Consider the following 26,205-nt stretch of genomic DNA (forward strand, 5'->3'; position numbering starts at 1 on the left):
TTCAGTATTTTATTCTGCGGACAGTAGTGGAAATGTTCGGAGACGATGACTGATTTCTCAGCTTGACTGTGAACCTGACAAAAGAAGCATTTGTGAGGCAACCGTCTGTAGACAATAAATTTCTGAAATGACTGGCCTGCAAAGAGTTTCGTACTGAACGGAACATAACACGTTGCGGATGAGTTAACACATTCACTTCGCTCCAGACCAGAGCGTCTAACAATACTACCTATTCTGGTTTCAGCTCTTCAAGAAAGTGGCTTGCCAGTCCTTCACAGACAGTCAGAGATCTCATAAAGTACCCCAGCAAAAGCCCCATAAAGGTGAATGTGGTAAACACCCCATTTCTTGTGTGGATCGTCTAGTTTTTTTATTAGTTCTGCCTGGTAAGGTTCATAGACTCAAGGGCGACCATTTCGCGTGCTATCTCCCTGATAGTTGGGTTACTCTTACTAAGTATTCTTACAGTGCGTATGGAAATGGCTTCTTTTTCATCTTGGACGATATCTTCCACGAGTCCATTAATCTCTGTTTCTGAATTTTAGAAAATAGGTTCATAATTTATTTTATATATCTCAAATCATGCTGTCTCCGCACTGCGTCCCACACCTTTGCTGTCAAAGCAATACATACGGTAGATAGTTATACATATGGTAGTTCTACATATGGTAAATACGAGTAGTTCTAAACGGATTACTTCGACGTAAGAAATTGATGGTCGGATTGTAATTTTTCATTGACAAACAATTTTACGTTTTACAATAGTAACTTAAGCTCATGCCGGCAGTTCAAAGTGACTAACACCCGTCGCAGTACATTATGTTAAATGCATTAACATTTTCAGTTCTCTGTCAAATATCCGTATAGAGTGAAACATTTAGCGCACCCAACGGACCAATTTCAACTGGTGCTTGATAATAACCGATTTATGAACTCTATAAAAAGGAATAAATAGAAATGAAAAGGACCAAGAACGAACTGTTCGAATTAGAATGAGAGGAATCTAGTCTTCCGCTCCGACTGTTTAATTTGTACATCGAAGAAGCGAGATGGAGATGAAAGTTTTATGAGTGGAAAATGATACTATTCGTTGTTGATATTGCCATCCTCGGTGAAAACGAGGAAAAATTGCACGAACTATTGAATGAGGTGAATAGTCAAATTAGAACAGGATGTGGATTGAGAGTAAAATGAAGGAAGACGACAGTAATGAAAAGTAGCAGATAAGACATGAGCGATAAACTTAGCATCGAAGTTGTGGACCATGAAGTAGACGAAGTGAAGGCATTCTGCAGCACTGGAAGCAAAATACTACGTGACGCACGAAGCTAGCAGTATCTAAAAAGTAGACCACCACAGACAAAGACGGCATTCCTGGCTAAATATTATTTACTAGTATGAAGTATCTGCTTTGTTTTGAAGAATACATTTCGGAGATGGTACTTTTGGAGCGTAGCATTGTGTGAAAGCGGATCATGGACACTAGGACAACTTGAAAACAAGAAAACCATAAAATGAAATTTAGCGATTGTGATGGGCAGAGGTCTTCTTCCGCTTCAGTTCAACGAATGACCATCTGCTGTTCAGGTGCCTCTGCGAGTTGGAACATCAACTTCTCGCGCACAACTGGCTGTACAATCTCTAGGTACCGAGGCGGCACGTCTCCAATGAACACCAGGTAACAGACACCATTCAAACGGAGCTATAACAGATAAACATTGTACAGAAACGTTCTTCACCAAGAGCTGCATATTCAAAATCTCCTACCTGTTGAAATATTCATTTCGGTCTCCAGAAAGAACGTAGCAGGCGAGCGACTGACATCAGCGATGTAAATCAATAATTAGTGCACATCTTCGGCGATTTTTCTTTAAAACAGGAATGTACTGCACCTTCATCGTTGCTCCAGTGATGATATACGATAAACTGTTGACAGAAGAGGGATTAGCTGTTTCGTATCCCCTATACAAGCTCACCAGACAAAAAATTAGTCGTCCAAGTGCGCACATGCAGATGAATCGTTAAGCCTTTACAGACGGCACAACGATCGAGTCACCTGGTCAACGGCTCGCGCACTGCCCCCACATTACCGTAAGGTAGACAGTTATTTGTCAAGCGGACATTGTTACGTACACGGGTAAATGTAAGGACGTATCAGAGTGGCGAAAAGGGGCAATAGTATTTGGCCGCGCCCATGCCCATAAGGCGTGTTAAGTTCCTGGATTTGTTCGTGTTTCGCGGCGGACTATTCACCCTGACTACAAGCAGTGGTGAAACACTCTTAGACATGAAACGCGACGTCAGAATTGAGGCCGGCAAATGATTCTGCCTGAGTGGAACCGGAGACGCATTTCGAGGCTTCTAAAACAAAATCGCTTCTAATTCCGACAGGAATGAAGGTCCATCCCAGTCATTTAGCAATAGAACATTGCGAAGGAAATCGCATGTAATAAACATTTGGTGTCTGTCGCCTCGCAAGAGGCCATTGCTCACACTGGCACATAAAGACGACAAGAGCAAAATTCATTTGGCTGGAAGTATGTGACTGGTTTCTTGAACACTCCCCCTCTTACATCTCGATTGGCCTGCAAAATCACCTGCCTTGAACTTCACAGAAAATCTGCGGGACATGTTGGAACAGCGGGTAATACGCCGACATCAGCATCCCCGTAAGCTGATGAAATTGCGCCATCAAATCTTCAGAGACTGGCTTAACCTGGATGCGACGTACCTGCACCTTTTTGAGACTCATTTCTTAACCGAGTCGAGGTGGTTACCGAGTCCAGGGATGGAATTACACGGTCTTAAGTGGTGCTTGTAATGATTTCTCTAGTGGTTACTGATCTGTGAGCTTAGAATGCTGCAGATTTCCATCAGGACCAGTCGCCTTTAGTCGGGTGAGTGATTATTGTTGTTACCCTATTCAGCTATCCAGTGTCTATTATTTCGGCATTGATGCTACAATTGGAAAACGGAACAGTAGTATTTAGGCTTTCTCTATGACTTCCTCCGTTTCGATGCCAGCATGATCCCTGTATTATTGTATGAGTATAACCTTTCTTCGCTTTTCTGACATTGCCTAAGACCAATACTGTGGTAATTTTTCTTCAACCTGGTACAGAGTATTTTAGTTTCAAATTCACTAAACACATCCCGTATTGCTTTTGTCACTCTAAATTTGGCTTTGTTTAACTTTTATTTATCAGCAAGGTGTAGGTTTCATTCAAATCCGTACCAGCAATTTGCTAACCTAGCTACTGAATATAAGAGGTGTTTGGAATCACAGTCTTCATCAGGTAATTTAATAAAGGTTGCTTCTAAAAGGCCTTTAAAACTTCAAAAATTCAGTCAGATTTAGTGATAAGACTTACAGGCCTAATCTTGCCGTAATTTCATAAAAAAGTAGATCAAGTATTTACTTACGTGGTACGCTGCTACGGAATCACACGAGCGCAAGTGCTAGCAATAGCTGTAGAAAAGATGGCGCCTTTCACTTCCCGCCCCAAGAATGGTCGCTGTGTGTTTTGGTTTGAAGAATAAAAGTCTGCAAAAAATGTGGAACGTAATTTTCGTGCCAATTAGGGTAAAGATCCTACCAGTAAGCATACCTATACTTAGTGGCATACTGTAAATGCTTTGTTGAAATTGTGTGCTTGGTGAGTTGTAAAAAAATCCTTAGGTCGCCCATTCGTGTCTGACGATATCGTAGAGAGCGTGAGCCAAAGCATCGATAACGGTCATGAAAAATCAACCTGGCGTGATTCTCGCTAACTGGGCGTCCCACATCCGACAGTTTGTCGTTTGTTAAGAAGACATTTGCCTCCAAACCGTACAAATTAATAATGGTGTAACACCTTAAGGACACTAATAGGACTTTTTTAGGGAGATTACACGTCGATTGAATGTTGCAGATTTCAGTGGAAACACGAATTTTCACTTAAGTGCTAAAGTTACCGAGACCAACTGTAGGATTTGGGGCAGTGAAAATCGTTGTGATTCACTGACCAAGAGCAAAGGCGTACAGCCCTTTCTTTTTTTAAAAAAAATGGAGTAATGTACTTAGATATGGTGGAAAACTCTTTAATCTCGTTGATTGGCAAGACTGACCGCGGAAACGTACACTTTATGCACTATCTCACCGACGTCAGGGACTTCCTTGGCAACTGCTTTCCAGATAAATGGATTGGTCGGGTGCATCTTCGATTACATCTCTCCCAGCATCACAGAACCTGAAATGTGATGATTTTGTATTGTGTGGATTCATCAGGGGTTCTGTGTTTGTACTACCCTTATTGGCTTCTCTAGCAGAGCTCAGAGCTGTAATTGAACAAGTTACTTATGACATAATTAGTTTGACAATAAATGGATGGGACGCACATCACAAAACTAATGGAAGTCACATTCAACTCCTTTAGTTATAAAGTAAAAAAACTTTATGTACTTCGCTGAAAACTGATATCAACACCAGGTCCGTAAATCATGTGAATAAGTCTACACGGATTTTGAAAATGTTAGAAACGCTTGTTTTAGCCTATATGACACTTATAGATGCTGACGACCCTTAGAGATGTTTGGAATTTGAACAAAGTGAAAACTACAAAAAATTGCGTTGTTTATTGTCCTGCCTTCAATTGCAAACACATGCTCGTCATCAGGTGCACAATATACACCAAAGGATAAATTTTTCCCCTCAGATACTTCTGCACACGTTAGATATTTTAAAAAAACTTGGGTAACGAAAGCAAAAATTTATTATCCGCTTCAAATACATTGCGATGTTATCACTGATATATTTACAGCATGCTTTGCCACTAAATAACTGAAATACCGTTAACTGTTTCGGCGGCGGACGAACTTCAGGCGACGGGCAGCGATCACGCAGTGTTTCTTGGAGGCACCTGGTTCAGAGTGTTACCACGAGAGGCGCGGTAATCCGCAGTGTACCCGCACACTGCTGTTCCTGATAGCAAGAAGTTTTATCATAAAATCTTCCAACTGCAGGTCATAGAATCCCAACAGTTCTTCTGGTAAATTCACATTTACTGCGGCCCGGGCGTTCTCAGGATTATATCCAACGTCGTAAAAGTTCACAGGCCAGATGGTGGATTTACACAGTTCTCCAGACCGTCTACACCACGTCCCAGCTTTTTCGTGCTGCCACAGGAGCGCAGTTATGATATCAATAGGAGACAAGTGCCGTAGCTGTCCACCGAAAGAAGCACTTCTGCATGCTACATGACTTCCAGAATTTCGTTTGTTTAGTCCTGTCAATGTTGACCTCCGTAGTTCTTGATATAATGAGGAACCGTCACAGCTATAATGATACACATATATTATGTCACGATCGGCTTCGCCCAAACAACATCAGGTTACACCGCCAATGGTCCTCGTAAGAAATCCCCAGGGCTATGCCAATATCATCACTTAAGAAGTCTACTTATCTTACGTAACATTAAAGGCAATTTGCCTTTAACGTTATATAAGAGAGCTAGACTTTTGGAAGTATTTGTTATGAATGCTATTGGCAATCTAACTCGATGTTCTTTGAAGGAAAATGCTCATTACATAACCAACGCGTATCAATGCAGCTGTGGTGGTTTCTTATTTATTTTAATCATTTATTCAGTCTTACCTGCTTTAGTTCATTTTTAAGTAGCAAAAGAAGTGGCTTCTCCTAAGGAGGTAGTCTCTGCTTAATAGAATATACCTTGTAACAATGAAATGGAGATTAATGTAATAAAAGCCATAAACATTTTAAAGATACTGTTTATTCCGCAAACGTGGCAGACAGCTGAGTCAGTTTCCACATGAAGATAGCAAAGGTTTTTAAAATGCACTTTATTGCACACACGTGGCACAAAGCTGAGTCAGTTTCTGCGTATTATCGGTGACGCTCAGTGTAAGATGGTCACCGTAAAAGAGGGCTGAATACCTGAAGAAACTAATTCCTGCATGATTTTGAGCGACAACACAAGCAACAAATCTCGTACCTCTTCATCAGTTAGAGCCTCTTGTTGCCCGTTGCTTCAGTAAGTGGTTCAGATACGGAAATAGCTGCAAGCCACGGCAATTAGTACAGTTATGTGAAAAACATCCACAGTATAGGGCTACAATTCTTGCAACTTTCGCAGCGGTCATATGGGACCGTTATCCAATAAACTCGCGATGTAGCTTGCTGCGCATACCCTATCATTTTGACTACAGGCTGAAGATGGAGCTCTGCAAATGAAGATACTTTGGTGATAGTGCTCCCGTATGAGTTTGCACCCCTTCTTTGGTCTTGGTGACAAAGAATGGTACCAATCCTGAATCGCAATCTTCGTTTCTGGTTGGTGGTAGTGGGCTTCGGATTCACCTCCCCTAAGCGTTTACGTTCGACACACTGTACAGTGGGTACTCAAAACACATTAACTCTCACCTCGAAAAAAATTGTGGCGCGGGAATTTCAGTGTATACCAGACCTGCAGTCATATACATTAAAAAAAGAATTTTTTGGTTCGATAGTTGAAACTGTGCTACTACCTCTCGAAAGTAATCTACATTCACATCAACATTCCACTGTTTGAATCATGGGAGTTAGCTGCTGCGGAAGGCAATTCAAAAATCTGATATAAATAATGAATTATGCTGCAGTTATTGCCAACTCATCCTCTGTACCATCCTCATGATTCGAAAAAAAAAATCTTAAAACATCACAGAACCATCTCTCGCACTAACTGTACGGTAAGTTAAAAGAATCGATGGGCTTCCAGTGCTCGACACTGCTGTGGCGGGACGTTGGGGCTTCATACATTCCTTTCAGAAAGAGGCTGATGGCCTTTGCTGTACTCGTATCCCCGACAGTTTTAGAGACGCCATGACAAGGAAGAAAATGACTTTTATTGCTGCTCGTTTCACTAACAGGAATTTAAGCAGTCCTCTCGAACTTATTTTCTTCTGTCCCATAATCCATGTCTTTTTCTGTAATACGCTATGACAAAGACATGATTTCATCTTTTGTATAAGCTGTCAAAGTATCCTTTGAATGTTTTTGCGTCATTGTCTAACATTTAATTATAACGATGGCGTGTCTGTGATAAATCTTCAGTTGCGCCATTGCCTTGAAGCAGCATACTAGCAGACACTGGAACCTCTGGAACAGCAACCGGCATAACACGCAACTCAATATGGCGTCTCCAAAGTTATCGAAGATTCGAGTAGAGCAAAGATCATCAGCTGCAAGGTACTCCTCTGCGTGAGACGAATGGATCAGAATCACACATTACACGCAGTTCTCTTTGCTGCAGTAGTCAATAGATGACAGTCCTGATGAAATTTCACCACTATTGATGGGATAGGGTTCAGAAGAAGGATATAGATCAGATGCTGATGTCGTTGATTTTCGATTATTTTTAAATGTCATCTCCTTCCCAGACCCTGGCGCATTCCTTGGGAATTGGGGCTGTCTTACACCCTACAAATTTTATCCCCCACAGGACTAAGCCTCGCTTATACCCTATAAATTTTATTCCCCATAGACAGTGAGTGAAAAGGTCTACTAAGTCTGCTGCAACTGGTTCAAGTTTCAAAGTTATGCCTTACATGTCGTCCCAACTCCAGTCAATCCAATGACGTCGATATCTATGGATGCAACAGAAATACGTACTATAGTATTGTAAGCATTGTCACATGTCACACGTTAACATCACCACACCCAGTCCTATCACTACGACTCCATGGAAATTTTGTGCTAAAAGTGTATTCTTGTTGGTAGTAAGTCACACAAAATATACTGAAGAGGTAGGGAGCTACTGGGGATTGGTAAGGTGCTCGGTTAACACAACTTTACATACTTAAACAGTAGTTCATTATTAAATACAGTCCAACAATGTACAATTAGTGAAATACACAATTAAATACTACCACAGCTAAGCCTTGCAACTAATTAAATTTTACATACAAATTTCAATAAGGATCAAGATGATTCGCCCCAAAAAGACCAGCTTACGGCAACGTTGAACAATCATATATAAACGAAATTTCACTACTCTAAAACATTAATATCATTTAACACAGATAAAGGACAATGGCATCAACGGCTGGCGGCCATGCAAACAAATTTTACAAAAGGCAATGGTGCTTTAGGATTTCCGCGAAGTTTGGCTAAGACTACAAGATGCCCATTAGTAACTATTTTAAGGGAGTTTAAGCTGAAGCCTCCACATACGTACAAACACAGTTACTTGGGTGCGGTTTAGAAGGAACAAATCAGCAGTAATAAATCATAAGGGAAACTTATCTATCTATACTAATAAAAAATCTGTAAGACAGCCTTGCGTATTTGTCTGTTTGAACAAGCTTCTCCAAAACTACTAGGAGAATTTTCTTGGAGTTTTTCGCACGTAACTTGAACATAGTTTGGGGCACCGTGTAATCGGATTATGGTATAAAAAGATATCTTAGTTGAAAGTTTTATCCATACTAATATTATAATTGCGAAAGTAACATTGTTACGTTTTCGCGACTAACCCACTGAACTGATTTCGATGAAATTTGGTGCGGAGATAGCATGAACGCCGAGGAAAAACATAGGCTGCTTTAGAAAATGTTCCGGCCTAACGTCAAGCGCCGGCACGACGGTCAAGAACTTTAGAGCAGAGAGGACTGTGAGACGGCGTCAGCCAATAGTACGCTGACCGAACCGTCTCTAGGACCGTAACGAGACTGAAGAGGCATCTAGGCGAAGGGAACGTAAACGCCGCTCCGCCTCCAGCATTCCAGTTGAAGATGAGCCGTTCTACGAATGCTACAGCAGTGACTTAGGAACTCCATGGCTTCGCATGTATTAGCAATTGTATATACTGAAGAGACTTCTTATTTGTCGGTCGCCATTTGCTTACGACATCTCATTTCTCAAAGATAAGTACTGTCATTTAGCTTTCTGCAATAAAAATTCATTAATACGATTTGCCTGAATTGTTGTCTAGCGATACGAGAAAATAGGTTTTCTAGGTTCCCTATGTTAGACGAGTGAGCAGGACACGAGAAAGTATGTGGCACAAGATATTGGTTTGAAGAGTATTACACAAATTAGGGAAAAGAGATATCTTTTCCACAGATGTACAAGGAACTTACATCAACAAAGGTAATATGGTGAAAGCCACACGTCCAACCATAGCACGCAGCGAAACCACTTGTCTGAGTTCTCTCTTGAATTCGATAAACAAGGTATTAAACAATGGATGATCTGTCCTGTAACACACACGTATTAAATATATTCTAGTAAAATAGAAAATATCAAGTCTGGTAGTCACTGAATAGGTTAAACGACAAACAAGTAGCGTACAAAAAGATTTTAATGAGTGTGGGCTTGCATACACAATCAAACAATTCCCCGAGCAGGTCGTTTCCTCCAACAGTCGAGGAGGTGGCAGTTAAAACAGCAGCCGACACGATGGCGCCAGTGTCATTTCACAGGCTAGACCTCCACCTCCCAGCTGTTTGGTCAAACGGAGAGGTCACACATTCTAGGTACAACCGGAACTCCAACTCTCTACATTGCTGTCATGTCAACAATTATTTAACAAACAAAGAGGGATCAAAAAATAGTTATAAATAAATATGTTAACGTAAAGACAATCCAAAAGAATTAAAGAAATGGGCACTTCTGTTTGCCGCACACACCACAATAACCTCAACCCGCCGCTACTCCTGCACTCTCTAGTGGGCTGGTGTGATCCAGTTTCCCAGAAAGTGGGCAGAGACACACACATAGCGCAGATGTCAATGATAACTGAGCGACAAGGACGTCGCGTGCCCAAAGCACATATACCACACCAGTAACAAACACAAAACGAAGCCCACTAGGAAAGGAAGGAAGTATGTAAGAAGCCATCTAATCATGTAAATGTAAAAATACGAAACCGACAATGGTTTTAGTTAAACAGACATTTTTAAACCATACCCGTGGTTGGCTGCTGCTTAAATTACAAAACCTTGTAATTGTAAGACATAGAGAATATGTGATAAGTCCTGGTAACTCTAGGTTAAAACAATCTGTTGTAAAATATACATCTAGAGAATCTGTTATTCCCGTTAGTAAGTTGACAGGCATGGCAAAATCTGGGCTTGGTGGTGGCTATTTCAGTGGTGCTGGTGGCGTTGCTGGACCACGCCCGATCCAGTGGCGTCGAGATTATGCATCGTGGAACACATGCACCTAAGTAACAATGACTGCTGGGCCTACATCCTGGTGTAACAACACATGATCCACGATTCCCTTTCTCTGAGCTATGGTATTAACCACGTTTGCACTTTGGTATTATGAAGGTATCCTTGTTGTGTTGGCAGAAGAGCCAACACCGTGTTACTAGTGGAGGCCGAAATGCACGCGTTTTAGCTCACGCAGGCTGGCGTGAGGAGAGAAGAACTATACTGACGTGAGGTCTGGAACATGACAAGGAATTACAATTCAGAAAGTGGACGTAATTAGTTTGATACTTAACTTTAATCCATTAATGATGAACGTCGCTCTTGACGGTACATGATTCACAATATTGTCCGTTCAGAATACATTCTTGGAGAATATGGCGCCTTGCTAGGTCGTAGCAAATGACATAGCTGAAGGCTATGCTAAACTGTCGTCTCTGCAAATGAGAGCGTATGTAGGCAGTGGACCATCGCTAGCAAAGTCGGTTGTACAACTGGGGCGAGTGCTAGGGAGTCTCTCTAGACTAGACCTGCCGTGTGGCGGCGCTCGGTCTACAATCACCGATAGTGGCGACACGCGGGTCCGACGTATACTAACGGACCGCACCCGATTTAAAGGCTACCACCTAGCAAGTGTGGTGTCTGGCGGTGACACCACAATCCTGGCCCACAATATAACATGAGTTGGATTCCTTTCCAACACTTGCACGTAACTGGGATTTTTCATTAGACCATAAAACCAATGTTTATATGTAATATAGCAGACATTCATTAGAAAATAACACTCTTGTGCGAGACACGGAATCCAGAAATTGTGCCGACAAAGCACAAAAGGCTGCGACTCGCTGCACCATTTCGTTGCCGGGCAATTTATTCACTAACATTAGTCTAAATTCTTTTGTATTCAGATCTTTTCTAGTGAGTTCACGTATTGCTGAACGCGGTACTTTAAGTTCCGCTGCACGTTTGAGAATGGATTTCAGTGGAGACTGCTTAGCTGATGAAGTGACGGCAGCAAGCGTTTCCTTTTACGTTTTCTAACGTAGCCTGTCTCCGACACTGCGTGAGACAACAGTACGTTTCTCACAATCAAGTAGGATTACCTTAAGAGGTGGAATTTTGCCAAAGCAATCTCTAAACGCACTCGTTATCTCTGTCATTGTTTTCACTGATTCTGTGTGTGTGTGAAATCTTACGGGCCTTAACTGCTAAGGCCATCAGTCCTTAAGCTTACACACTACTTAACCTAAATTATCCTAAGGACAAACACACACACCCATGCCGAACCTCCGCCGGGACCAGCCGCTCAGTCCATCACTGCAGCGCCTTAGACCGCGCGGCCACTGATTCTGAACGTTCATGCACCACACATATACGCCGGTAATCGCTGTGTCCAGTCAGATCGGCAGTGCCTTCACAACTGAAAGAAAACAATATTGGCAAGAATGACTTTCAGCAATTGTAAAGCACGGATACAAATAAGACATATTTTTGTTTACCCAACTGCACAAAATCGAGAGGGTTACGAGTACTTCTCAGACACGCTATATGCACAGTGCTAGTTTTGCAATTCCTCTACGTGTTCCAGAGCTATGCTACATCTCCCTCCAATGAGCGGTGCTGCGGGTATCTTATCCCCCTCTCAGTGGTCCGCTCCTAAGCGATATAGGTAGCTCCGATTTATGCACATTTTGACGTTTCACTGCACCATAATTTGTGACTGTGGAAGTTCATCACTCCGTGACTCCAGCAACTATACATCACGTCCACGAGACGTTTAGGACGAACTGAGTTGAGCATTCAGGAAAAGGGGCACTCGTTTGAACACCTTTCTTAAATGAACATTCCACCTCCAGAACAACCATCTGAATACAGCCAATTATGTACAGTATGTTGCATCCACCTGTAAGGCTTTAAACGTTTCTAACGCACTAATAGAAATTTTATTTTAATTGCTTTGTACATGGTTTATATCTATCATCTACATGATGCACTTACAGAGCTGTAACTCGTTTCTGTAATTCTATGGAATATAACTAAGTAACCTTTCTTCATCTACACACACATTTTGCAAGGCACTGTACGGTGCATGACGGTGCGTACCACGTCCCACTAATACTTATTAGCTTTCCTGTTGCACTCGCAAACAGAGCTAGAGAATAACGACTGTCTATAAGCCACTGTAAGCAGCCCTCATCTCTCTCAATTTATCTTCGTGGTCATGCGAAATGTTTACTGACGCTCGTAGAATTGTTCTGCAGTCGGCCTCAAATGTCGGTTCTCTAAATTACTTCAACTGCACTTCGTGAAAAGAACGTCTTCCCGCGTGGGATTCCCACAGGACTTCACAAAGTATCTCTGTAGTGCTTGCGTTAACAAATCTGACGACACGCCTCTGAATTGCTCCACTGTTTTCCTTTAATCCGACCTGGTGGAAATCACAAACACTCCAGAAGCACTCAAGAATGGGCCGCACAAGGCGTTCTACTTGTGTGCGCAGACTCCTTAACAGACGAGCTGCACTTTCTCAAAATTCACCCAATATTACGAAGTCGACCTTTCTCCTTCCCCACTATCAACATCACGTGCCCATTCCATTTCATATAGCTTTGCAACGTTACGCCTAGATACTTAATTCATGTTACTGAGTCAAGTAGAACATTACTAATTCTGTATTCGAACTTTGCGGGATTGTTTTCCTAATCACCTTCATTAGCTTACATTGTTAGAGTAAGCTATCATTCATCACACCAACTGGAAATTGTAAGTCATCCTGTATCCTCCTACAATCACTCAACGACTACATCTTTCCTATACCACAGCGTCACTAACAAACAGCCGCAAATTGCTGCTCGTTGTGTCCGTCAGACCTTTTATGTGTACAGAGAATAAAAGTGGTCCTATCACTCTTATCTGCGCCACTAATGATGATATCCTTGATGTGATTCTTCAATTTCTCCAGGCGTATTTTATGACGAAATAAATCTCGGGTGAACAGCCTGGTATGAGTGTGCATAGGACATAATATTTCGACAATCGACCACGTTGCTATCATCAACGCTGATGTACATCAGCGCATCTGATGATGGCAACGTGGTCACCGGCCGGAGTGGCCGAGCGGTTCTAGGTGCTACAGTCTGGAACCACGCTACCGCTACGGTCGCAGGTTCGAATCCTGCCTCGGGCATGGATGTGTGTGATGTCCTTAGGTTAGTTAGGTTTAAGTAGTTCTAAGTTCTAGGAGACTAATGACCCCAGCAGTTAAGTCCCATAGTGCTCAGAGCCATTTGAACCAACGTGGTCGATTGCCGAAATATTGTGTCCTATGAACACCCATACCAGCTGTTCACCCGAGATTTATTTCGTCACGATATCCTTGTTTCTCACGAACGTTCGCCGTCGAGAACAACGTACAGGATTCTTTATCTTAAGAAGATCATAAACCTACAGAAAAGAGTAACGCTTTACCCACCTAAATAAATATTCTTTTCACCAATTATTTTGTAGCCTACAGAAAAAAATCTTAAACACTCTGTGTACCTCTATAGAATATAGTCTTATGAAAGGAAACAAGATTAGATGTGCAAATATCACAGACTTAGCCCGAGCACACCACCTACATACTAGAGATACGTTTATAAGAGGGGTGGTAGTGAGAGGTGCTGGTGGATGTAATTTTAATAAAGGTACCGTCGAGCGGAGACCGGAAATGCGTGCTGAACGCTGAGCGGTCTAAAATCCAAGTTTAATGGAAGGCAGTGGCGGAGGAGGAAGCCCCCACTCCTCACCACACAACGACGGTGACCTTGTTGAGGCTCGGGACATGGGAAGGAGACTGGGAGTGGCATAAGAGACGGCGGTGCGGCTGGGGGTTGGGAGGGGGCGGCGAGGGTAACAAAGGGATCTAGCTTCTTTATTGCGTTTTGTCGTCGATAGTTCCGGCATTACCCTAACGAGGCATGCGTCAATAGGCACTAAAGCCTAATCTTCCTACCTCCCTTACTTCCTCCTTCCCTGCAACACGACATATTGACACTATCAGCCGATAACAAGTCTTAGTGTTCACTCGAAAGGTCACACACAGCGTTCTATTAGCGACCTTGAATGCTATGGAAGAAGATGAAAGTAATCATCTTCGGCATAAATCTCTCTAAAGTCACTAGCGTCAGTCTCATTTATGAGTGCACAAGCCGTTTCTTGATAGTATGGTTTCGGTTTTAGCGAAGAAAATAGGACTCACTGCTGGGATACTACGCACCAGACACCAACACATAATCACGAAACGAGTCTTTGTGAACACCACTCGTGCTGCTTAACGACCATACACATGTTTCATACGAAGTATTGCAGATAGGCAAGTGCAATCAGCTTACAGCTTTGCATCCTTTTCCTACTGTTTTCCAACGGAGAAGACTTACGGAATAATACATTCTGTAAGTCTCGAAACTGACCCTCAAAATCATATATTAATTCCGCCACTGCGCGATACCAATGATAATACTACCGACAACAGCACGACTAAAGCGGCATTATAAAAAAGCAAATATTCCAGGATTCGAATTGAGAACAGCTGTCAAAATGAGTAACTTAGAAGTAGATATACTCGGTGTAGCGAAGTAGCTTAAGGCAGCTAATAAAGGCAAGTCTTCCGGTATAGACAGAGTGTGCAGAGGCTATAGCGTCGAACTTAGCAATCATTATACAACCGCTCGCTCGACGAAAGATCCATACCAAAACAGAAGAAACTTACACAGATCACATAAGTACTCAAGAAAGGAAATGGAAGTAATCCGATTGATTACAAACACATGTAACTGACGTCGATTTGATGTAGGATTTTGGAACTATACTGTGCTCGAACACTGTGAATTACCACAACACTAACGAACCATTGACATATAGCCAGCACGGATTCAAAAAATATAGTTCTTGTGTGCGATTAGATTCGCGATTTTCTGTCATAAGGGTCACAGTACGCAATAATCACGGAAAAATCGAGTCAGACAGAAGTGATATCCGGCGTTCTCCAAGGAAGTGTTATTGCTCCTCTGGTATTCCTAATCCTTCTAAACGATTCAGATGACAATCTGAGCAGCCCTCTTAGAGTGTTTGGGGATGACGCTGTCATTTATCGTCTAGTAAAATCATCAGCAAATCAAAATTAGTTACCAAATGACTTATACACGATATCTGTATGGTGAGAAAAGTGATAATTGTCTCTCAATAAGCCGCTGCTATGGTCGAGCGGTTCTAGGAGCTTCAGTCCGGAATCGTGCTGTTGCTACGGTCGCAGGTTCGAATCCTACCTCGGGCATGGATGTGTGTGATGTCCTTAGGTTAGTTAAGTTTCAGTAGTTCTAAGTCTAGGGGACTGATGACCTCAGATGTTAAGCCCCATAGCGCTTTAAGCCATGTGAATTTGTCTCTCATTAAGGAAACGCGTGAGTTAATCCACACGAATGCGGAAAGAAATCTGTTAAATTCGAATACACTATAAATCTCACAAATTGAACCCCTTTCGATTCAACTAAATACCCGGGAATTACAATCACGAGCAACTTAAATTTGGACGACCTTATATATTATGTAGTGGGGAGGGCAAACAAAAGCCTACGTTTTATTTGCAGAAGACATAGAACATGCAATAGGTCTACTAACTGCCGACAGTATGGTTGTTCGTCCTCTGTTAGAGAACTGCTGTGCTACATATGATTCTTACCAGACAGGATTCACGGAGAATATCGAAAAAGTTGCAAGAATGGCAGCCCGTTTTGTATTATAACGAAATAGGGGAGAGAGTGTCACGGATATAATAAGCGCGTTTGGATGGCAGTCATTAAAACAAAGGCGTTTTTCGTTGCGACGAGGTCTTTTCACGAAATTTCAGTCATCAACTTTTTCCTCTGAATGTAAAAATACTTCATTGTCGCCAACCTACATAGGGAGAAATGATTATCATAATAATGTAAGAGAATCAGTGCTAGTACAGAAAGATTTTATTGTTAATTTTCCCATGCTCTGTTAGAGAGAGGTACGGAAGAGAAATAGTCTGAAGTTGGTTCGAAGAATTCTATGTCAGGCACTTAAGTCACAGTTGCAGAGTAGTCTTGTAGATGCAGATTTTAAGTTTCTTCATATGTCGCAGAAAAGTGGATACTTAAACATTGCGTTGGCATACAAGATCAGCAAAATTATGGTTTGAGGATTCTGTCATAGTTGAACGTGAATTTTAATTCTGTTTCGATTCGAACGTTTGTGTTTATTTTCGAACCATTTCCTATTACAGAAGGTACAATATTAAAAACCCGAAACGCACAACATTTTAAAATGCATAAATAGTTTCCTAACACATTGTGTGCACAATGAAACTGTGTACATGCAGTGTCTAAGAACGTGAAAGTAGTTTTTACGATTACCATTACTCTATTGAGTAATCATTTTAGTTTCAATTTAACGCTGGTGCGTACATATACGCGTTTTTAGAACTACCATTCTCCACTGCTAATCACGTATTACATGTAGGCACTCGTAGTACCTGAGGATGGCATGTGAGGCCGAAATTTGCCACTCATATGGAATTAAATGAACTAATGTCAAATTAAACACCTTTCAGCCCTCTAATTTCTAAACCGTTATTTTATTGGCAAACCAATTAGTTTGTAGCCGTGGTCTAGGGGTAGCGTCTGTGATTCATAATCAAAACGCCTTCGGTCCCGGGTTCGATCCCCGCCACTGCCTAAATTCTGTTAAATAATCAGCATTGGCGGCCGAAGACTTCCGGCATGAGAAGTCAGCCTCATTCTGCCAACGGCCTTGTCAAAGAGGGTGGAGGAGCGGATACAGGTTCAGGGCACTCTCTTGTCCTAGGGGTGGGAAATTGCCCCTAAAGGCGGAAGAATCAGCAATGATCAACGACATGAGGATGCAGAAGGCAATAGAAACCACTGCATTAAAGACACGTAACGTGTATCCACAGGAAATGTGGCCTGTAATTGAAGAAGTGTCATGATGATCTCTCCATTGGCAAAAGATTCCGGAATAGTCCCCCATTCGGATCTCCGGGAGGGGACTGCCAAGGGGGAGGTTGCCATGAGAAAAAGATTGAATAATCAACGAAAGGATAACGTTCTACGAGTCGGGGCGTGGACTGTCAGAAGCTTGAACGTGGTAGGGAGACTAGAAAATCTGAAAAGGGAAATGCAAGGGCTCAATCTAGATATAGTAGGGGTCAGTGAAGTGAAGTGGAAGGAAGACAAGGATATCTGGTCAGATGAGTATCGGGTAATATCAGCAGCAGCAGAAAATGGTATAACAGGTGTAGGATTCGTTATGAATAGGAAGGTAGGGCAGAGGGTGTGTTACTGTGAACAGTTCAGTGACCGGGTTGTTCTAATCAGAATCGACAGCAGACCAACACCGACAACGATAGTTCAGCTATACATGCCGACGTCGCAAGCTGAAGATGAACAGATAGAGAAAGTGTATGACGATATTGGAAGGGTAATGCAGTATGTAAAGGGGGACGAAAATCTAATAGTCATGGGCGACTGGAATGCAGTTGTAGGGGAAGGAGTAGAAGAAAAGGTTACAGGAGAATATGGGCTTGGGACAAGGAATGAAAGAGGAGAAAGACTAATTGGGTTCTGTAACAAGTTTCAGCTAGTAATAGCGAATACCCTGTTCAAGAATCACAAGAGGAGGAGGTATACTTGGAAAAGGCCGGGAGATACGGGAAGATTTCAATTAGATTACATCATGGTCAGACAGAGATTCCGAAATCAGATACTGGGTTATAAGGCGTACCCAGGAGCAGATATAGACTCAGATAACAATATAGTAGTGATGAAGAGTAGGCTGAAGTCAGGAGGAATCAATACGCAAAGAAGTGGGATACGGAAGTACTAAGGAATGACGAGATATGTTTGAAGTTCTCTAACGCTATAGATACAGCAATAAGGAATAGCGCAGTAGGCAGTGCAGTTGAAGAGGAATGGACATCTCTAAAAAGGGCCATCACAGATGTTGGGAAGGAAAACATAGGTACAAAGAAGATAGCTGCGAAGAAACCATGGGTAACATAAGAAATACTTCAGTTGATTGATGAAAGGAGGAAGTACAAACATGTTCCGGGAAAATCAGGAATACAGAAATACAAGTCGCTGAGGAATGAAATAAATAGGAAGTGCAGGGAAGCTAAGACGAAATGGCTGCAGGAAAAATGTGAAGACATCGAAAAAGATATGATTGTCGGAAGGACAGACTCAGCATACAGGAAAGTCAAAACAACCTTTGGTGACATTAAAAGCAACATTAAGAGTGCAACGGGAATTCCACTGTTAAATGCAGAGGAGAGAGCAAATAGGTGGAAAGAATACATTGAAAGCCTCTATGAGGGTGAAGATTTGTCTGATGTGATAGAAGAAGAAACAGGAGTCGATTTAGAAGAGATAGGGGATCCAGTATTAGAATCGGAATTTAAAAGAGCTTTGGAGGACTTACGGTCAAATAAGGCAGAAGGGATAGATAACATTCCATCAGAATTTCTGAAGTCATTGGGGGAAGTGTCAACAAAACGACTATTCAAGTTGGTGTGTAGAATATATGAGTCTGGCGATATACCATCTGACTTTCGGAAAAGCATCACCCACACAATTCCGAAGACGGCAAGAGCTGACAAGTGTGAGAATTATCGCACAATCAGCTTAACAGCTCATGCATCGAAGCTGCTTACAAGAATAATATACAGAAGAATGGAAAAGAAAATTGAGAATGCGCTAGGTGACGATCAGTTTGGCTTTAGGAAAAGTAAAGGGACGAGAGAGGCAATTCTGACGTTACGGCTAATACTGGAAGCAAGGCTAAAGAAAAATCAAGACACTTTCATAGGATTTGTCGACCCGGAAAAAGCGTTCGACAATATAAAATGGTGCAAGCTGTTCGAGATTCTGAAAAAAGTAGTGATAAGCTATAGGGAGAGACGGGTCATATACAATATGTACAACAACCAAGAGGGAATAATAAGAGTGGTCGATCAAGAACAAAGTGCTCGTATTAAGAAGGGTGTAAGACAAGGCTGTAGCCTTTCGCCCCTACTCTTCAATCTGTACATCGAGGAAGCAATGACGGAAATAAAAGAAAGGTTCAGGAGTGGAATTAAAATACAAGGTGAAAGGATATCAATGATACGATTCGCTGATGACATTACTATCCTGAGTGAAAGTGAAGAAGAATTAAATGATCTGCTGAACGGAATGAACAGTCTAACGAGTACACAGTATGGTTTGAGAGTAAATCGGAGAAAGACGAAGGTAATGAGAAGTAGTAGAAATGAGAACAGTGAGAAACTTAACATCAGGATTGTTGGTGACGAAGTCATTGAAGTTAAGGAATTCTGCTCCCTAGGTAGTAAAATAACCAATGACGGACGGAGCAAGGAGGACATCAAAAGCAGACTCGCTATGGCAAAAAAGGCATTTCTGGCCAAGAGAAGTCTACTAATATCAAATACCGGCCTTAATTTGAGGAAGAAATTTCTGAGGATGTACATCTGGAGTGCAGCATTGCATGGTAGTGAAACATGGACTGTGGGAAAACCGGAATAGAAGAGAATCGAAGCATTTGAGATGTGGTGCTATAGAGGAATGTTGAAAATTAGGTGGACTGATAAGGTAAGGAATGAGGAGGTTCTACGCAGAATCGGAGAGGAAAGGAATATGTGGAAAACACTGATAAGGAGAAGGGACAGGATGATAGGACATCTGCTAAGACATGAGGGAATGACTTCCATGGTACTAGAGGGAGCTATAGAAGGCAAAAACTGTAGAGGAAGACAGAGATTGGAATACGTCAAGCAAATAATTGAGGACGTAGGTTGCAAGTGCTACTCTGAGATGAAGAGGTTAGCACAGGAAAGGAATTCGTGGCGGGCCGCATCAAACCAGTCAGTAGACTGATGACCAAAAAAGAAAATTTCGACGACATCTTCAGGCCCCCTTACCGACGTGTACGAAGATTCCAACCTCGGTTCCAGTCAAAATAGAAGCCAGCATTCAAAGATATCTGTAGATTTCTGCTTGAAACAGCGATCACACTTCAAACATGATCTGCCGACAGTGATCGCTGCATCAAGCAGAAAAATGCGGATACCAGTCTTTGAACGCTGGCCTCTATTTTGACGGGAACCGAGGTTGGAATCTTCCTACATGTCGTTCAGAGGGCCTGAAGATGTCGTAGTATATTGCCAAAAGGGGTTGACCAATGAAATAACAGTTTGGAAATTAAACGGCTGAAAGGTGTTTGATTTGATATTCGATACGAACAGCCGAGATACTGCAACCATCTCTGAAAGGATGGACATGCAGAGACTAAATAAACTAAATTCGTGTAAGTAACAGCCGAGGTGGAACCATCACAATGTCCTTCGATAAACACAGTTCTGCATCTCCACGTGAAGAAAATATAATTATAGGCTCATAAATTTCTTTTGTAAACTGTTCTCCATCGTATCTTCATTTGTCACTGTTCACGTCATAACGTTTATCGTGAATTTGATCTAATGCGGAACTAACGAAACTAATCTATACTGGAATAGTATAATAACACGGGATGCCTGTAGCTACGGTTCTGCCACACATCGTTATCTTGATACTGTTGCTCCTCGCTGCTGCGTAACGCAGCAGTTGTCACTCAGGGTAGGGGATGACAGTGATAGATGAACGGCTGATGCCCGGTGTTTTATCAGTACAAAGCCGCATATTCCTGGACGAGTTGTCCACACCCACCTGTGGAACTGCCTAATAAAGTTTAATATCGGCCGCTGGTTTTATAAGCGCCCTTTTGTAAACGTAATATAATAACGCGAATTTAATACTTAATCACACTGAGTGTCACTCGGCAGCACAACACTGGACACATTTGACAATTCGTGTCATCATCAGCGATGCCATTACCGGCGTAGCACTGGCTCCAGTGGAGAAGAATACTGCCAGAGTCCTATTCAAAGGAAGCTTCAAACTGAAATAAGTAGAAGTAAGGGAAGCTGTGGAAAAGGTCAATACATGGTGTTTCACGTATGGCGCAAGCGAATGTCCGTTGATCGCACGGAGTTCACACCAGCTAGTTGATTAGGCAGCTGCCGCATGATGGCTCGAGCGCCTTCACCCGAGTTAACCCTTTAAGTGACAAAAGTTTTTTTCAGCGTGACGATGAAATGCATGCCAGAATACGCGCTCTTGGCAATAACAATGAATAGTGTTTAACTTATTACGTATTTTGAAGTCGACAGTGAGGTACTGGACGGTAAATGCTCATACCAATTAATCAGGAGAAAAAGAATATACACGGAAATTCCTGTTGTTTAAGCATATACTGAGACGCTCGGCGACTAAAACAATCGTTTCTACTACTCCTCATTACTTTCGACTTGCTTTCGTTTACTCGCAATCCGTATTCTATACTCATTAGACTGTTAAGTCCATTTAACAGGTCCTGCAGTCACTCCTCACTATCACTGAGTCATCAGTGAATCTTGACACTGATATCTGTTTATCTTGATTTAATCGCGCTCCTTCTCCCTTGAAAACTATACAGGACCTTATTTACCCATTCCAAAACGACTGAAAGCTGTTTTGAATGCAAACGGTTTCCCTACACCCTATTAGTGAAGGCAATGTGTGATGTTTGTAGTTGTTCAATATTTTTGCCCACTCCTTGTTCCTCGCGGTGATGGCGTTATTCTCGCCGTTGCGGAGTGAAGTGGCACAGTGGCAAGACACAGGACCCGTGTGTCATAGGACTATGATTCAGATCCCCGTCCGGCCATATATATTTTGTTTTTTTTTAATCACTTACGGTAGTTGCTGGAGTACTCCATTTGATAAAGGGCTGGGCCATTTTGCTTCGCCACGCATCCCTAATTCGTCCTTAGGCCTTGTTTCGACATCTACATCTACATTGTTACTCTGAAATTCACACTTAAGTGCTTGGCAGAGGGTTCATTGAACCCTTTTCATACTACTTCACTACCATTCCACTCTCGAATGGCGCGTGGGAAAAAGAAATCTTTCCGTTCGAGCTCTAATTTCTCTTATTTTGTTATGATGATCATTTCTCCCCACGTAGGTGGGTGTCAACAAGATATTTTCGCATTCGGAAGAGAAAGTTGGTGATTGAAATTTCGTAAGTAGATCTCACCGTAAAGAAAACCGTCTGTGTTTCAGTGACTGCCACCCCAACTCGCGTATCATTTCAGTGACACTCTCACCCCTATTGCGCGATAACACGAAACGAGCTGCTCTTCTTTGCACTTTTTCGATGTCCTCCGTTAATCATAGCTGGTAAGGATCCCATACCGAGCAGCCATATTCCAGCAGAGGGCGGACATGTGTAATGTAGGCTGTCTCTTTAGTGGGTTTGTCGCATCTTCTAAGTGTTCCGCCAACAAAGCGCAGTCTAATGACCTCGTAGTCGATGGGAATTTAAATCGTAATATTTCGCCCTTCATTGTTTGTGATGTCCTTAGGTTAGTGAGGTTTAGGTAGTTCTAAGTTCTAGGCGACTGATGACCTCAGAAGTTAAGTCCCATAGTGCTCAGAGCCATTTGAACCTTTTTCTTTTCATCGAAGGATACTACCTTACGGCGGCTTGCGGAGAATGTATGTAGATGTTGATGTAGAAATGATTACATAATCGTTGGCAGTAATGCGACCTTGCAGAATAACAATGGGGTCCATGGAATACCATTGTATGTCCACCCAAATTAACAACGAACCCTCCTCCCACGCACCCCTTGTTTCACTCTTTGTTCATAAACTCGACAAGGAGTTCTAAACAGTGTAAAACAAGTCTCATCCGACAAAATGACGTTCTGCCATTGCTCAGTAGCCCATGTTTCATCGCTTCGGCACCACGTTTCCTTATTATGAGACCGAGCGGAGTGGCGCAGTGGTTAGACACTGGACTCGCATTCGGGAGGACGACGGTTCAATCCCGCGTCCGCCCATCCTGATTTAGGTTTTCCGTGATTTCCCTAAATCACTCCAGGCAAATGCCGGGTTGGATCCTCTGAAATGACCCAATCCTTCCCTAATCCGATGAGACCGATGACCACGCTGTCTGGTCTCCTTCCCCAAACCAACCAACCAACCAACCAACCTTATTATGAGAATATTCATCTTCGATGAGCAGTTTTCGAATTTCAACTTGCGCTGCAATTCCCTGTCTAAGCAGCTCCCCTCTTGTTGTTTAGGTGCTGGCTCGGTTCACGAGTGCGACATCCAGTTCTGCTGTGACTTTTGCAGCTGTTATCCTCTTAATTTTTGTCACAGTGCTCGTCAATGGCCATCTGTCACGATCTTCCGGGTTTACACAGCGGATGATATTTTTCGCAATTCCTGTATGCAGTATAAATCTTCTATGCGGTGCCTCTTAAAACACCACACGCTTCGGTTTCCTTGGTTACGGAAGCACCACCATAAGATCACCAACAATTTGCCCACGTTCGAGTTCACTTAGCTCCGACATAATGCAGTCACAAAAACAGAGAACACTGGTGTGCCCACGAGTGATACCTGCAACGTACAGAGGACACTGCAGAGGTTCCGTTCGTGGGCAAATACCACAGCGCAACATACTTGGCTGGCATCTCCTGTTATATACAAGCGTGCATTTCTAGCTGTGTTGCCATACTTTGTCCATCCCCTATACGTCCTGTTACAGATGAGCATACGAGGATCGCATACACACTATAAGCTTTGTCTCCGAAATGCTAGAAAGAGCATTATGTCCAATTGGTGTTAGTGAATGTACACCATTACGTAATTGTCTAATCATTTAGAACACGCCAAATTCTTTTAAAAAGCAGATTTTGTATTGTCGTAGCTTCTGTATGATCATTGCCTATGCTTTGATTCACTGTGACGCATCTCGAAATTTAAACCAACAACTTACTTTATATCAGTAGCGTGCCGCCGACACATGAGATGTTTTAAGTAGCAAAGTCAACTCGTTTACCCATCGTGGTCACCTAATCTTCCGCACCATGATTCTTTTTTCCTTGTGGAACATCACAGCACTCATGTGTCCATTAAAATCTCGTTAATACTTTGTTATTACGCACTAATTACAAGCGCAATCCATTTAGCCGTTGAACAGCAGCTGGTAAACATATTTGCAGAGCTCGAATACCGGTCAATTATATAGAGAGCACAAAATATTCTACACGATAAAATTCAAGTGACAAGGATCACAAACGCTGTAAACGGACGATTGATTTTTCAGTTATATGATCAAAATTTTGAGACTTTTCCTGAAAAAAAATTGAACGCGCACCTGCAGTATGGATATCACGTAGGTGAACGCATACAAAGTGTCGCTTCCTGAATAAAAGAAGGTTTTGCAACTGCAGGAGAATATCGAGTTATTCATCTATGCTCAAATTTTTTACATTATGTACCGAAAATATACTTCATACGTTTGCCGATTCCAAGTGTTGGTTCCGTCATAAACGTCGTGATTCTGACTAAGTGGACACTTCGCAGGTCCTTCGCTAAAATTCAAAACGTGACGCGAGTGTAACTTCAATATACAAGCAGCTGATTTACGTGGTGTGTCAGCATCTGCCGATATTGCATGATTAACAAACACTTACCGCGCGGTGTAGCCGCACGGTCTTAGGCGCGTTGCCAGGGTTCACGCGGCTCTCCCCGTCGGAGGTTCGAGTCCTCCCTCGGGCATGGGTGTATGTGTTGTCCTAGCGTAAACTAGTTTGAGATAAATTAAGAAATGTTAAGCCTAGGGAAGGATGATGACAGCAGTTTGGACCCATAGGAGCTTACCACAAATTTCCAACAAGCACTTGGCGCATCTGAGTGCGGCTTCAGGCCAAAGATTAACACGCTTTAGTATACTTAAAACAGCAGCACACAATTAATTGAACAGTCCAGAATACAACTTAGTTACTATGCCTGTATACCATAACACTGCATAGCTGCTCAGAGCATATTTTGTATACCTGCACACAATGTCATCAGTATATCTGCACATATGGTACTTAGTACATATACACACAATATAATTATATTTATTAATGACTTAGTCGGTAGTTTTAACGTCAGTCTCAAACTTTTCGCAGATGCGGCTGTTATATATTACGGTGAAATTCTACCTGCTTGAATTTTTAGTAATATCCATTTAGACTTAGACATAGTGATTCACGACTACAGATGCAGATGTATGTGATACACCTGTATACAATATAGTTAATACTCTTGTACGTCGATTCCTTACGTAAAGAAATTTTTGGTTGGTAGTAAAAAAGATTATGGTAGCTACAGATTGATATTTATGAGAACAGCATCTGAGGTGTGGATCCATTTACTGTTCACTCACTCCAAAGTACATATACCCGAAAAGGGTATTATGTAAGAATTCAACTAATTTTAGATTTTTAGATCTAAAAAACTCAGTCTTTCACTACCAGTCCCATAAACTTCCCGTTGTCAGGATCTATTCGCTGTAGACTCAACAGCTAAAGTATATGTACCCAAAAAGGGTATAATGTAAAAATTCAACTAATTTTAGATCTAAAACCCTAAGTGTTTCACTATCAGTCCCATAAACTTTCCGTTGTGATCGGACATCATATATAATGATAGAGGCGGTATCCATGATTTTTATTAGGTATAAAACCCAGCATTTTAGATGTCAGAATATCCTTTTGCAGTATTTGCAAACCTAAATATCTAGCACAGAGATCTCACTGTTCTCAACTAAAAGAACCATATGACAATTGTCAATGATCTGCAATATTGGATTCGTAACTAAATCGGTTAAAAGCTCATTCCGTTTGGATTAATAATCATCTCACTATGACGTTGCCCTTTCAGTGTGACTGTTTACGGGAATGATTTCAGAAAGTTTCTTCTCTGACGTTTTGGCCAGACACTCCTAAATCCTCCCATCCAATGAAGGAGACTACCCAGCTCTAATGAGCAACTGTACATTTTGTGATATCGTGAA

General features: G+C 42.0%; 1 protein-coding gene across 1 annotated transcript in view; it reads left to right on the forward strand.

The window, feature by feature from the left end:
- LOC126412982 (uncharacterized) overlaps positions 1 to 26,205 on the forward strand; it is a 150,280-nt gene that overhangs the window by 91,054 nt on the left and 33,021 nt on the right. The gene's annotated exons all lie outside the window — the stretch shown is intronic.

This window comes from Schistocerca serialis, chromosome 7 (genome assembly GCF_023864345.2).
Source record: "Schistocerca serialis cubense isolate TAMUIC-IGC-003099 chromosome 7, iqSchSeri2.2, whole genome shotgun sequence".
NCBI lineage: Eukaryota > Metazoa > Arthropoda > Insecta > Orthoptera > Acrididae > Schistocerca > Schistocerca serialis.